At 34.8% G+C, this 15,313-nt stretch overlaps 1 protein-coding gene across 1 annotated transcript in view; it reads right to left on the bottom strand.

Moving 5' to 3' along the window:
- Dpr1 (defective proboscis extension response 1) overlaps nt 1-15,313 on the bottom strand; it is a 307,741-nt gene that overhangs the window by 255,247 nt on the left and 37,181 nt on the right. The window lies entirely within an intron of this gene.

The following is a 15,313-nucleotide window of genomic DNA, read 5'->3' as shown; positions in this document are numbered from 1 at the left end:
AATGCTTGGCATTTTATTCAATTATTTCGTACACTAAAAATCTATGAATAAAAAAAGTAAAAGTAATTTTTGATATTCTATATTTTATGGTAGATATAAATAATTATATTTTTTGTTCATTTTGTTGCTGCGTTCTATATAAATGAACATTGATTTATATTGCAATTCTAATTGAATATGAAACAATATACTATAAAAAAATCATTGATATGTTAAATTAAAAAGTATTACACAATCACAAATGTTATTCAGATTGCAGCTTTATCGCAAGATATAAATTTCAGTGAAATTAAATGCGAGTAATAATAAGTCGCATTAGTATAACATTTTTAATTATGCGTTTCATTAAGACTTTACAGGCCATGTGTTTACACATTATTTTCATTGATTAATATCTCTCATCGGATTTATATTTTTGTACATGGAAATGATTTCGCACAAGCCAAATTTGAAATTCTCTCACGTAATGATAACATATATCCGTTAAGCCGCATAAATCACATCTACCAAATGCAATTGCATCGCCATTAGTATGCAAATACATTCTCATTATTAACCTAAACCTTGGTAAAGATTATTTCGGTATATATTGTATTTCAATTGTTAAGTTCTTTTTAAAGTCACATTTTCTTTCATCTGATCTTGAATCTGCTTTTCTAAGTTTTAACTTTCAACTTGAGAAATTATTCTTTTATAATAACTTGAAAGACACCGATAAATACATAGTTCCAAGCATTACTAAATAACTCATTGAAATATGACAAACGGAAAACGTATGTATATAAGAATATCGCATCAACGATTATGATTAATTTAATTGGACGCTAATAATGAACATATTTATCAGTATTCTCTACATTTACCTCATTTAGCATTATCCACGGTTCCAAATACTAATTGTTTATTATGAACGGCATTTTTAATTTCAACATCAAATGGAAATTGAACAGATATTTGGCGATTATTAATATTAAACATTGATTATATTGATTGGTATTTGCATCTACATTTAATATAATCTTGGTATAATCCCCTAATTGTGTTATACAGGGTGTCCTGTAATTGGTGGAAAAACCTATTAATGACAGATTCTTGAGATCATTTGAAGTCGATTTTTTCTCAGCGAAAATCTCGAGGGACGTTATTATTTTTTGCAAGTTTTTAATTTTTGTCATTATACAATATCTTTGCAATTAAGCCTTAAATTAAAATTCTATTAGAATAAACTCTATCTGAATTAGCAGGTTTTTCACCAATTAGAGGACACTCTGTATATTAGAGAATGCCATGATTATAAAATTGCCTTAAATATTTAATATTCTTTTAAACAGATGATACAGTAATTATAAAAATATATTAGCTGAAATTTTAAAAGCTTTAATATTACTCTCCGTGTACTATAAATTATATTTTAAAATTTAACACAATGAGAGAGAGGGAGAGAGAGGAGAGAGAGAGAGAGAGAGAATAATTTATATTAATATAACACAGGATGTTACATATTTTATGCAATTAAAGCAGAAGAAAGAGGGAAAGAGAGGGAGAGAGAAATAGATAAACTAAAAAACTTGCAACTGAACATTTATTAAATGAGAGGAAAGCTTTATATTATTTTTAATCATTTATAATAGGAATGTAATTTAATACGGATATTCTGTACAACAATGCGAAAGGATTTAAAGTTCCTGCCCGAGTTACAAAATTCTCTGTCGTGGCAAATTTTATTCAAGAAACAGTGAGAAGCGGGAGCGGTTAATTACAAGATTTGCCGGTTTCACGTTGTTACAAAGTTAAACGATCGTTTTGACTCACCGTTTACTAATTAGTTTCTAAAAGTCCTCCGTGCGGATAGTTCAAAGAAAGCTGCAGAAACAACATTACGAGATAGGTTGTCCACGATTGAATTACTTTCAGATCTCAATGGATACTGTCATTTCTGTGCTCTAACTACCCGTTGAATTAAAAGTTTCATATTAGGATAACGATGTTTTTGTAAAAATATATCTTTACATGGTTTTAATTTTAAAATTCATTTAAAGTAAACTGATTAAAGTATTGACAAGAAGTGTTATTTTTTTGGAAGATTTATATATATTTTCGAAAAAGCAAGTTTAATGCGATTTTTAATAAGAAAACAAGCTAAGTGAACAAATCTTCATCATATTAAGTTTTAAAACTATAGACTATTTTAAAACTGTATTTGTCTCAATTATGTTAAAATATTAGATTTTTTCTTGCAATAGCTTTTTTTAGCCACAGACTATTTTATATTTTATAATTATTACTTAGAGATTTATCTATATATGTAGTCTCATGTCTCATTCGCATTTATATCGTTGCAGTAATAAAATAAATCAGTTGTGTTTGTATAACTGATTTATTTTATTACCGCAGCAATATATAAATGCGAATGACGTTAAAATAGTTAATGCAATCTTTATTCTTTCCTTCCGATTTTTATTCGATTCTCTACCATAATATTGAACATCAGAACGATGTGAAAAACGTCAATCACGCAATTCACGAGTATATTTAATAACTGAAACGTCACATAGGCGTGAGAGTGATATGATACAACAACGCGACTCTTGTGTTTGTTTGAGCGAGGAAAATTGTTACATCCGACAAAACAAGTCAGGCTGCACGTGTATCGCGCGACACGGAGTAAACAAGATTTCTGTAGCGAGTAAAAGCAAACATCGATGGACTTTTTCCCATGGATGCTGGTATGCTCTTTTCTCTCCCTGAAGTGATTTCTTGTCGTACGATCATAAACCCACCTCGAGGTGACAGGTGGATTGAATTTTTTATGGAAATATCGATAACACACATTGCAACTGTCAGTTCACAGAGCACGACGTCTAAGTGAATCTCCATGGCATCGCGATAAGAAAACAAGGTGATCTTTTCTCTGTGCGCTATTAATAATTCAGTACTTTGAAGCACGGATATGAGTTTATGTGGTAAAGTATTTACAGCTTTCCTCACTTGTAAACTTGCGAATGAATATTTATGTACGAGTTTGAGGGTGAAATTTACGTACAATTTAAATTAATTTATGATTTCTGAAAGGGGAAAGAAATATTTAATTTCGTAAAAAATTAAACTCGAATATAAGAGCGAGCCTCATTTACTACGTTTCGTTCTTATGAAATATATCCTCTGACTGAGACGAGTTTCACATTCGACGAGACGCTCCATATAACGACATCGCATGGGGAGCATGTATCCCGCATCATGATAATTTCTCTTCCAATTCGCGCCGGGTCTTTTTTCCATCTCGTTCCTTTCCCGAGTAATCAACGAGCAACAGAAATGCGTGGCGCGCGAATGTTCAACATAAATCGCGCGTGTTCGTTTACCACTACCACCATAATTTTCCGGAACACGGCCTCTCTCCGTCTCTTTCTCTCTTCCCCGCCAAGAGCGCCTTTCACAACCGCAAATCTTTGCGGCGACATCCGGCATCGCGCGAAACAAGATTTCCCGTCGTGTTTAAAGGGACACCGCCCTCGACGGAACCACCAACCCTCGTCACCCATCCCGCTCTGAACGTCGCCACCCCGTAAAGTCCTGCGACGGCGACCGTACTTTTAAGACGGAGAGAAGTTAGTACGTCGCACTTTTATTGCTGGGAAGTATCCCTGGTGAGTTGCACGGGACCGCAAAAATTGGGAAAAAAGAGACGAGAAAAAGGAAAACGAGATAGGGGAGGGTATCCTTCGAGACACCGGCCTGCCACGAGGGAGTCGCCTGTTACTACTTCGATATATATATATATATATATATATCGACTTCCGAATTTCGTGGGAGTTGCTGCGACTGTGGCTAGTGAGAAAAAGCGCCGGTGTAGGTTCAGTGACGCCCAAGCTTCAATCGATATTATACATTATATATATAAAACATACGTGACTCAATACATATAATGTAGAACAGTATTTTTTAAAAGATTATTTAAATAAAAAAGATTAAAACATAATAAATTATATTTGATATTTGTCTGTATGGCAAAAGGGAGAGAGAGTGAGAGAAAATTACGAATGTAGTTATTTTTGAAAGATGATTATTTTAGATTTTATTCTACATATATAAATTATCGCTCTTCATTTATCATTAATTTTATCAAATTTCTCGAATATTTACGTATTTGGTGGAAGAATTATAAAGACGTTGAAGAAAATGACGTGTTGTATCCGATTACGTATCTCGATAACATAATGAAGTATACTTAGCTTAATAAAATAAAGGAAATAGCGACAAGAATGGAATCAAATAAACTGTTTACATAAGAAACAGGAAATGTTAAAGCAGACAACGGATTGCTCGCGAGCTTTGCAGAGGCTATCCAACCCCAGCTTCAGCCAATGAAATTATCACGAAATGTTCCAGAATGTCGTCACGTACGTGAGAAAATTCAGTTCTCGGGCATTGCGCCCGTAGGGCTATCGCACGTTTCGGGATCCGAGATGACGTCTGGGAGACCCTCGATCGTGTCTGTGGTCCTAACACAATGGGCAGTCGAACGGCAGCGTTCCTCGGAAAAATGGTGTCGAAGCGGATCTCATTTTATGACGGGACTGATGGGAAGGTAACGAGGACGTCGTAGTTTTTGAAAGGATAATGCCATTCGAGCGTCATTTTGTGTGCTATAACGCGGTTGAAAGTTTATCTCCAAGAAAGTGAGTTCTTTGGGTACAAATCGAATAGCATGAGGTTAGACAACGGTAAAATATGAGAAATGAATATTTTTGTCAAATGTCAGTGACGAACGCGGCAATTTCTCTTGTATTTTGTACGCATATTTTACATTATCTTATACTCTTGGAAAACTCTTGGAAATTTTATTTACGAGAATAAAACCGTAATAATTTTCTTAATTTTCGTAAATTCGCTGAAATTCAAAATGTTTGTAACATATTGAATTAACCAAAAGGGATTTTAAATTTTATGTTTATAAATATTAAATAAATATTTGTGGAATTTTTTATTATTGATATTTTAATATATTTTCTTTCAATTCGAAATTTAATAAAACACATCAACTTTATAATACAACTGTCGAAGCATATATAGGCGCACTTACATAGATTTAGCCATTACTCACTATGAAGGCCGTACGACGTCTATACTACCATTAGGCGGAGTTTCGGCCTCCTGACAGACTTCACCGCAAAGTTAGACTCAATTATGTACCATGTTCGAACTCAAACTAATTCACTACTTGATCCAATATTGTCAATTGCTCCTTCACGCCTGAACCTATTGACTTTACTCGGCCTGTTCTTGATAAATGTTTATGAAAAGTTGGGGCACGATAATCAATGTATATATATTCAGCATTGTTATAAACATGTGAAAAAATATAAAATCTCGTAGAGAGAGAAACGTAAAATGTGAAACGTAACAGAAACATACAAAAACATGCGAAATGAAGAAAAATGCAGCGACAAATTCGGGTGTGAGTCCAGAATGCATGCAATAAAATCCGGAGCGCGGAGGACGAAGTCGGAAAAATTTGGACTTCCATAGTTCACAAAGTTGGCATGTGCGCGAAATCTCCGCGGCATAACAGGAGTGACACGAATTTCCATAAAATCTGGATTTTTCCCGGAAAACAAGAGACGATTTGAAGCAGCGGCAGAGAGCTGTCATCGAGAATCGAGATACCGACAAAGTAAAAATGAAAGTTAATTCGATCACTTCAGGGGGCACTCTTTTATAACGATAGACACAAATGTGCGCGCATTCGTTTTTCAATTACGAATAATTACAAACGATTGCTCTGGAGTATCGTTACTGAAAAAACTCTGTTCGAACTCGGGTAAAACAAACGTGAATAAATTGTTGATTGATGTATTTTTGGCTAAATTAAATTTTTTTATTGTAATAAATCATCGTTTAATAATTATAGAAACAAGATGAAAAGGCTCAAGATTGATTACTACAGTTATATTTCGATATATATACTTTTAATGTCACATAAAATCTATAAGCTAATCCTAACTCAATAGCGCGCTTCGTAATAAAGTTCAGATGACATTTTATGAAATGGATTCGCGAATAATCTCTTAATTAATATCTATTCAAATTGGGCTTAGAATTCTCCTATTGCAATAATGAAAAAGATTATAGTTTTCAACCGTTCACAGTTTATACAAAGGAAGCTTCGTATAATCTCTGACATTCGTCCGTCCATGTATTAAGATCTTTTAATTTTTATTAATTTTTGTTATGTAATTTCTTGATTGTATTTATAAATAAATTTTATTTTATAAATAATTTTTATTCTTTGTGTTAGTAAATCTCATTTAAATCTATCGCGAAACGTTTTTTATTGATTATAATTACGTTTATTAAGTATCTTTCTCTCTGTCTACCTCTCACATGTCTTTAACGTCTTCATTTCGTACTTCATTATCTTTTACTGTTCTATCAGTGCAGTTTCTACTTCGAAATGTTAGTATCTTCCAAAATGAGATGCCGGATTCAAAGTTGAACGAATGAACACTAATTCCCATCGCAGCGGAAGCGCAGTTCTCGTGAGTGGCGAAATCTGCTTTCGACTGACAGGCCACAATCACATGGGGCGATTAAAGAAGAAGTTTAATTACAAGTTTAACTCGCCGACAGTTACCGCTAATTGTACTTGGCGAAGAAGCAGCGATTTCACCCGCTCGATCATAGCACCGTGGGTGGATTGCAATTCTGACGATCGGTCTTTCATTGTCAGCGGGGTCCAGCTGACGCCAAAAGAGCTCCAACTCGAATCAGCTGCGGATCAGCAAGCTCAAGAAGATGGATCCGCTCATTGTTGTTCACTTTCTTTCACTAATTATACGCAGAAAATTCTTTATTCTTGATTATATCGGGACATCAAAAACTTGATCTCAAAGTGCACACACATACTTTAAGAAAAATAAAATACTTAATGGATACTTATGTTATATGTGCTATATTTAAAAAAATTCTGTAGTTTTGTAGATAATTTTTCAAATATAAAAATGATAATATTTCATATAGCGTTAAAAGAAACATATATTAGAAAAAATTTTCTGAATCGGCGATTATGAAAATCAAATAAAGTAATCTTTGACGGAATCAATGTAATTAAATGTATTTTAGCTTGACTGATAACACAAGTATTCCCATCAAAGAGTAAGGTCGAATAAATGATGTTTGAACTTTTCCCTCGTTGAAGGAGGAAAAAATTTTAATTGACAGTGCCGATATTTAATTACTGACAAAGGGATGCTCAGAAATCTAAATCACAATATAAGAATTGTACATCAGAAAAAGATTTATTCGTCATAGAATGATAAAACTTTTTTTTTCTCTTCTCTAAATTTTTTGTGAATTTTTTTACAAATTTTGAAATCATTTATTATTTAAAAACTCGTAGCTTTTGTGAAAATATTGATATTGTAAAACGTTTAACCTTCTTATTTGCGTAAGGTTAAATATCTTAAAAATAAAAAGTATCAATTAAATTATTAGGTTTCCTTTTTATATGATTCTGAAACACGGACTAAGGTCATTATTTCATAAAATCTCAGTCTACATTTCAGTTGACGGAAGTTGAAGTTCACGGAACGTAATAGCTTTGTCCTCATTCGATATTTTCCACTTACTAGTAATTATGGCCATCATGATTATTAAAATTTCAGAAATGTAATGAGTAATTAACTGATTGTTTTATCTACTATTTGATAATATAGTATCTTTCTAACAAGACTATATTATTACATAATGACATTATTCTATTTATCAATACAGTTTTGATAAATTAAAACTTAGAAATTATACTTTCAACGAGATATTAAATTTTGTCACCCTCGAAACTTTCAAGATTGGATAAAGTTCGCCATACCCAATGTAAAATGTAATTAACTTGGGGATAAAAGTTTAAATGAAGAAAGATGGGACGAAAATTAGAATTGAAGTATCGTTGCAGCAATTTTTGGATAGCTCGCATTAACAGAATGATTGCTGACCGACACCGAGGCGTCTCTAATCTCGAGTTCTACTAATGCATCTATCCTACTCGACTATGAGCTCGATAATCTTCGTGGCATTAGTATCCAACTGTAATGGGCACTTTCGTTCGTGCTCTCGCTGGCAAACTTTCCGCGAACTCGGGCTCGTCCAATCAACATCCACTAAGCTCGGTGAGATTTTTGCTCGAGAGGGACGACGACGTGGCTACATTGTTTGTACGAGCTGCTTTAAGACGTCTGCTCAGCTTGATAATAGGTTGCTCAGGTCGGCGGTGTGGGACTCATCCGTTAAACTGTGAAACTTCTGAATATGCTAATTTCACGGCTAGTTCTAATGTTTCCGAGAAAGTGGGTCGCGATGCGCGAAAGAGGAGAGGGTAGAGTAAGATTGGAGAGAGACGAGAGAGCGAGAAAGTTCAACGTTAGTCAGTATGGTCAGGTAATTACCCAGCACCGAAGTACTTAATGAAGTATTCCAAAGGAGTGAGTAAATGACAAGGAAGGAAGTGTGAGAGAAAACGGGAGTCTGTAGTGCGATCGTGACTTCGATGCTAAAACGGTTTATTTCGCATCTTGGAAACTTAATGTAAATAATGTAAATAAATAATGAACAATTTGATGTTTTAACGATATTAAATAAACATTTATCGTAAAGCCAAGGGATTTTAATCGCCGCTTTACGATATTATTACTCGGTAATAAAAATGCAGTAAATTTATATATAAATATTTTTGATTATCCGATATCTTACGATTGATACTCGTAATCGTGATTTGTTCTTTATTTGAAACGATGAAATTTTGTTAGATCATTATTTTTTGTTAGGTGATAGAAACTTTTGTAAATAGGATATTTTGAGATGCGTCACAACTTTCTCTTTTACTGCTGATTTTATCTTCCGAATTTCTTGTTCGTGACATAATGAAAGAGCGAAGTTGTTTTAGAAATATCGGCTGGTCAGCGAAATATCGTAAAATAGTCTCGCGATTCTTGCAATAGTCGGTGCGATTGACAGAACGTAAAAATCTTTAGCTTCGAGCTACACTCACTGAGAAGAAATGATAAAAGTTGCGGTTAAAACAGAAGCCCTAGCTAGGAACATAGTCTTGACCGTAAAATGGCATTATAATAAAATAGTATAATATAGATATAATAAAATAAAAGAATATAAAATCCAAAGATGAGTAATATGATAATCTCTAATAGAAAGTTCAGTGTGTTTTCTGTTTTTGATACAGATGTAATATTAGCGTTACATGCACACACACACACACACACACGCGCGCACATACAATATGGTCTAAGTTTTATGTGTTTCGAAAAAGATATGGCCTCATTTGAATAATGCATGGAGGAGCTTCTCTCCATAAATCTTCCATATCAATAACCAGATGGTTATTAAATTTTTCATTTTAACGAGAAGTGTAGGTTTCACATACATCTTTGTATTAAATATTATTTTTCTATATACTTTATCTATATTTTTCTATATACTTAAATTGTTGAATACCATGCATGTATATTAATATTTTAAATTATCTAAAACAGTATAACTAATTAACATTTATATTTAATTGTTAATTTAAAAGTGAATTTTTTTGTCAAACCATTATCTGGGATTTTATTGAAGAAAAGACATAACTAGAGCAAGTAAAGTACGTTATTTATTAAGTATTTTCCGTTAAATAAGGTTACTCCAATTTTGATATCTTAATCTTGCATTCTGTATTACATAAGCACAGATTTGTATTACGATAAGTTTCCCACATGTTCGTTAAACGTCTAAGAGTTCATATTGTTGCGTAGCATAGGAAATCGAGCTGGGTTCTGACCCAGTTACAGTGTGTCTATTTTGAAAGCGCATCATCTTACTTTGCTGACAAGGCGCGTTTCACTTGTGTATGTACAATCAATACTGTCAGTTACGGTGAAACCGTCAGTATTTCTATTAACAGCGTAGCATATATCGATCGGTTCCGCAAATCTGATCGCCTCGCAGGCGGTGGACCGGACAAGGGACAAGCGCATCTGTCTTGAGATCCTCCGCGCGCGATTAGATTATGCTTCCTTGGTGATTATCTGTCTCGCGTCGCCACCCCAGACGCGTCGTATAATAATCGTGCAGTGAATGCGGCATCTGGTCCGTCGAGTTTGCATCGCGCACGGCTATTATACGTCCGCGAAATTATTGAGCCGTTTGCCGGATTTCGCAATCATAGTGAGACGTATTTCCTCCCCGCGCGCCGATACCGGCAGATCGTGGCGGAAACATTGTATCGATTTCCGCCGTGGCCGGAATCGACGCGACGAACCGGTCACGTATCATCGTGTGCGGCAACACGTATACGATCGACGCCATATTTTATGGTACGCGCAACATATCCGGGTCTCAGTATCCTCCCGCTATTGTTGGATGCATGCTCCCACTGGGATGCGTGATATACAAGCCCGTAAAAGGATCTGTCAAGATTTTCGTGACTACAGTAAGTGTGCGAGTCGTTTCCGTATTCTTATCGTGCCTATTTGCTCGTTAAGCTGGTGCTTTACCTCTACGTGTGTGTGTGTGTGTGTGTGTGTGTGTGTGTGTGTGTGTGTTGTATATTTACGTGCGTATACGCGTATACATGTGCGGAGATATATGATGACATCTTAGCAATGTTTGCGCTGCCAACAATAAAGTTACGCGTGATATCTTCCTCTGCGATGTAGAGTTTTTCTTCTTCGAATGAGACATTTATTGCGCGTGTTTTCGGATTCAAAACAATATGCCGAATGTGATTTTTAATACGCAACTAATTGTTAAATATATATACAGTCGGACCTCTTATCCTACGACAAAAAATCCTCTTATGCTACGACCGCGAAAGGGGAATTATACCCCCACTCTCAAATGTCGTAGGATAGGAGATCCGACTGTATATTAAAGTCTTGAGATTTCGCGTCAAGAATGTTTCTAATCATCGTATCTATCAAGGTAAATTTAAGTATCTATTTTTACGCGATGGATGGTTTTTCTCTGTGATTTTGGCTTAAATTTTTCTTTATAATGACTTTAATAATAATCAGTAATCTACTATGAAGAAGTAACTATCAAACTTTGTCTAATAGCATTCCGTGGTAATGCAGTTTGGATAAGTTTCCTACGTCTATTATTCATGATAACGTTTATCGAACGAAAGTTTCCAGCTGCGGATGATTCTAGAAGATTTATACACGTTCAACTGTCGATGTGACTATAACGTACATAGCGTTTGATAGATAATATTTGTGGACATTATAACGATTGATATTATATGAAGAAGCAAAGTGGATACAATAAATTGAATATCGTGTAATAATATCTCATAATAATATCGCGTAATAATATCGCGTAATAATGCGTTTCAAAGATTTAAATGCATTATTTATATACCTCTTTTTGAATAATAATAAATTAGAAACTATATAATATACACGTTTTTTTATTTATATGTTGTGTACGTAAAACAAATAAAACAGTAATAATTATTCGTTTAATGATATAATGCAATGTAGTAAAATGTAACTTTGTTATAACTTTTTTTTTTTATTTTAAAACGTAAAAGTGAATAGTTAATGATTTGATTGCGAAATAAATGTAATACTCGAATATCAAATATCTCTTAAAGTTAGCGAAGACAAAATCCGCTTTGTAAACAAACGTTATAACGTGTGCGCTTTCGAATTTATTCGCTACAGAATCGGCTTTGAAATGCATTAAATTAGCGAGCGACGTATATAGCATGATTCATGAGAAAAAGCCAACGAGGAAAGAATCGGTTATTATGAGAAATAAAATTTACTCTATTGTTATTGCGTTTAATTCTCTAAATGATTATAAAAATAAAGCTGTTTGTACGTATAAATACAGATCATTATGTGTATAGTAAAAAATACGTGCATACACACACACACACACACACACACACACACACACACACATTACACATTACGCAGTGTTGTTAATATTTAATTTTTTTAGAGAGAGAGAGAGAGAGAGAGAGAGAGAGAGCATTGACATCTTGAATTCTATGAAACACAAAAATCATAAATTCATTTTGGTTTAGAAATGTTCCCGAAATGCCAATGTCAGTACATTTTGCAATTTATATGCGAGTATGTTGTTTGTCTGACGTTCTTGACGTTCCTGCATGCGAATGTCGGTACATATCTGCGATGCGAGTGAGCGGGCATCTTGTTTCATTTATGCATCTTCGCGTATATCGAAAAACATGAAGAAGAAGGGAAAGGAGAGAAAAAGAGAAAAACGCTGGAATCTTTTCGCAGTTAACAACCCAGTTTCAGATTTTCGATATTATTTAAAGAATCTCGATTATTCCTCAAAAAGTTTTCAGGTTACTGATAGTCGTTCAAACATTACGTTTTGATAAGAATTTTCGCGATTAATACTCTACATATACATACAGATCTGAAAAGAGATACAGGATTATAAGATTCATATTTTCGTAATATTAGAATTGTAATAACTTTTCTATTTCAATCAGCATCTTGTTCTTCCTCTCGGTCTGAGACCCCAATAAAATAATCCAAATTATCATTCGCGAAACATTAAAGTTTCTTTTCGAATCATTTTGTGTCTCGAAAGAGAAGTAGCATAAGCCGATTAAGTCACAACGGCGACCGCGTAAAGGGAAACGTGTAAAAAGGCCGCAGGAGAACTACCCCGGTTGTGGCATCAGAGCCCATCTTAAGTGGCTATTTCGGGATAAACGCGCGACTCGATGCAACCACGGCGAAGGGATGGACGCGCATGTAATATCGCACGTGTGGAAATTGTTTCCCGATCAATCATTCGGATCGAATCTTTCCACAGGCTTTCCGCGCCGTTGCGCTCAAAGCAGATTACAATCCCGCCTTTTCTACGTGAATTTCTCTCTCGACATCTACCGCCGTCGCTGAAATGGTCGCTTCAGTCTACTTTAGCACTGGTTTTTTATTTGTGAAGACGGAGTAGTTGCAAGACTATATTTTTGTTTAAGCTCTGACGGGTAAAACCAAGTATGAACAGTATAAATACATTCTTATTTATACTTAAATATAGACAAAATAATTGTTACATGGCGGAATTAATGCTATTTCAATAAATATATTAAATGCATTATAATTTGTATTTTTAGTAATAATAATTTTTATTACTCATTTTTATAATAATACAAAAATTAGCTAAACATAACAACTTGAACTAAAAGTAAAAGATTATGAGAAAAGAATTTGTGAATTCTTTTTGATACTTTATCATATCTGGACTTGAATCACAATAGAAGTTGAAAATTAAACACGCAGAGTTAAAAATACAATGAATATATTTTAATATTTTCAACGATAAAAAGAATGCTATATAATACAGGATAAACATAAGAAATTTAACAAGATGGTAGATGAATAAAGTAAAGCGGAGAGACGTAACTCATCTTCTCCGTCACTTCATTATAATTTGCAATTCATTATACGCAACTTCCATTTTCTCTCCCTCGCTCTCTTTCTCTCGTAACCATATCTTACATATGTTAATTAATTATTGATAGAACCTTCAAGCTACATTTCAAGCTGCACGGGATTAATGTTGCCCTATATATCGTAGCCATGTAATTACTCTGATTTCGATATCTGTTATGTCAAATCGCTTATTGATCACCGTTGCGCTGTCAGAATACCTTACTTTGAATAATCATTGCTGAATGTGTATAAACATCACGACAACACGAGTCTTTACGTGTATAGGGATTGAAGGATTGCGTGCAATTGCGAGGAAACAATGCGACTTTCGAAAGGGTGAGGAAGAGAAAAGGAGTAGGCAATCAGTCGCTCGCAATCGACACGAATTCGAGATCGCGCTGATCCAAACTACAAATATAAAGGTGCATTATCGCCGGCATGTATCACGACGTTTTTTTCTGTGATATCACGCAATCCGCTTGCGAGAATTGAATGCTGAAATATCATGAATGCATTTATCAAAATATAAAATTCACATTCAAAGAATAATTTTAAAAAAATCTAGCGTTAAATTTTGATTATATATATTGTATATGAAATTTATTGTCTTCCTTTTTTTAGTTTTTTAATTTTTATTTTTTGTTATAACTAAAAATTTCCCAATTTTATTGTCACTATTTGAGATTAAATATATTATCTTTGAGTATATTTTTGCCAATTTAGCTACTTTAATATACCAAATTTATAATATCTATTTGTACTACAATTTGGATTTAGTTTTTTATTGTAAAAAAAATTATTTTTTTATGAAAAATATTGGATTTTTATAAACATTTGAAAAGTACATTTTTAAAAAAGAGTTTAGCATACAACTCCAACAGAAGTTCTTTGTGAGAACGTCTTTTTTTACCATTAAAGGCGCGCGGCATAAGAATCCTTGAACTTTTCATCCTCGTTATTCCGACAAAGGGGTGCGTTTTGAAACTTTTTCCAGGAAACCATGAGTAGGTATGTATGTAGAGAAATTCTGATAAGAAAAGAAAATTTATCCGTCACACGCAGGAAAGATCGAGACGCGAAGGTTTAACTTTGGCCGGCTAAGCTCCGATCCGTGCACGTGCGAGATCGAATCATTTGTTTCGAAATTGATGACGGCACGAGAAAAGAGCCAAAAATCGATGTGGTGGTGCCGGGAATATGTGCGGCCAGGTCGGCCACTCGCTCGCTTTATCTCTCGACCGCGGCTGTTGCATTCCGTTATTATCGGCGCCAGTTTTTCAAGCCGCGGCATACCGCGCTCGCCGTTCGACATTTTCGTTTGACAGGCCCGTATCGCGCGTCCGCGTCCGGCGAAAAAAGGCCGGGGTATGCGCGTGGACGCGGATGCCATGCTTCACCACCGCAAATCGCGCCGCCACGTATTTTCGGCGACGCTCATGCTCGCGGCCCGAAAAACATACCGCGACGCGACGCGTCGCGGCCGAGTCAAATTTAAAAAAAAGAAAGAAAGAGAAAAAAAATCACATTTCCGACGTTGCGCACACCAAGAGAAAAGTGCGAATGAGTAGCGGCAACGGTCGTATTTTCAGAATTTCGGAGCGGACGCATAAAAGCATTTACACCTAGCCGCACTTTTGTGTTTGGCCAGCACGCTTTATCTCTCGGACGGAAATTTGAGAGTACGCGGGATAAAAGATTCGGCGGATTTGGTAACACGAGAAACTACAAAAGTGCGATAACATTACTGCGCTGTCAGTGGATCTTGTTTTACTGTCGATTTTTAAAGCAAATCTGTTGATTTTTTGTCTCGTTTCGACTTCTCGGTTCTCTTCAAACCTCGCATT

The sequence above is a fragment of the Anoplolepis gracilipes genome, chromosome 13 (assembly GCF_047496725.1).
Source record: "Anoplolepis gracilipes chromosome 13, ASM4749672v1, whole genome shotgun sequence".
NCBI lineage: Eukaryota > Metazoa > Arthropoda > Insecta > Hymenoptera > Formicidae > Anoplolepis > Anoplolepis gracilipes.
The sequence above is the reverse complement of the archived record's forward strand: the minus strand, read 5'-3'. Positions and strand labels throughout refer to the sequence as shown.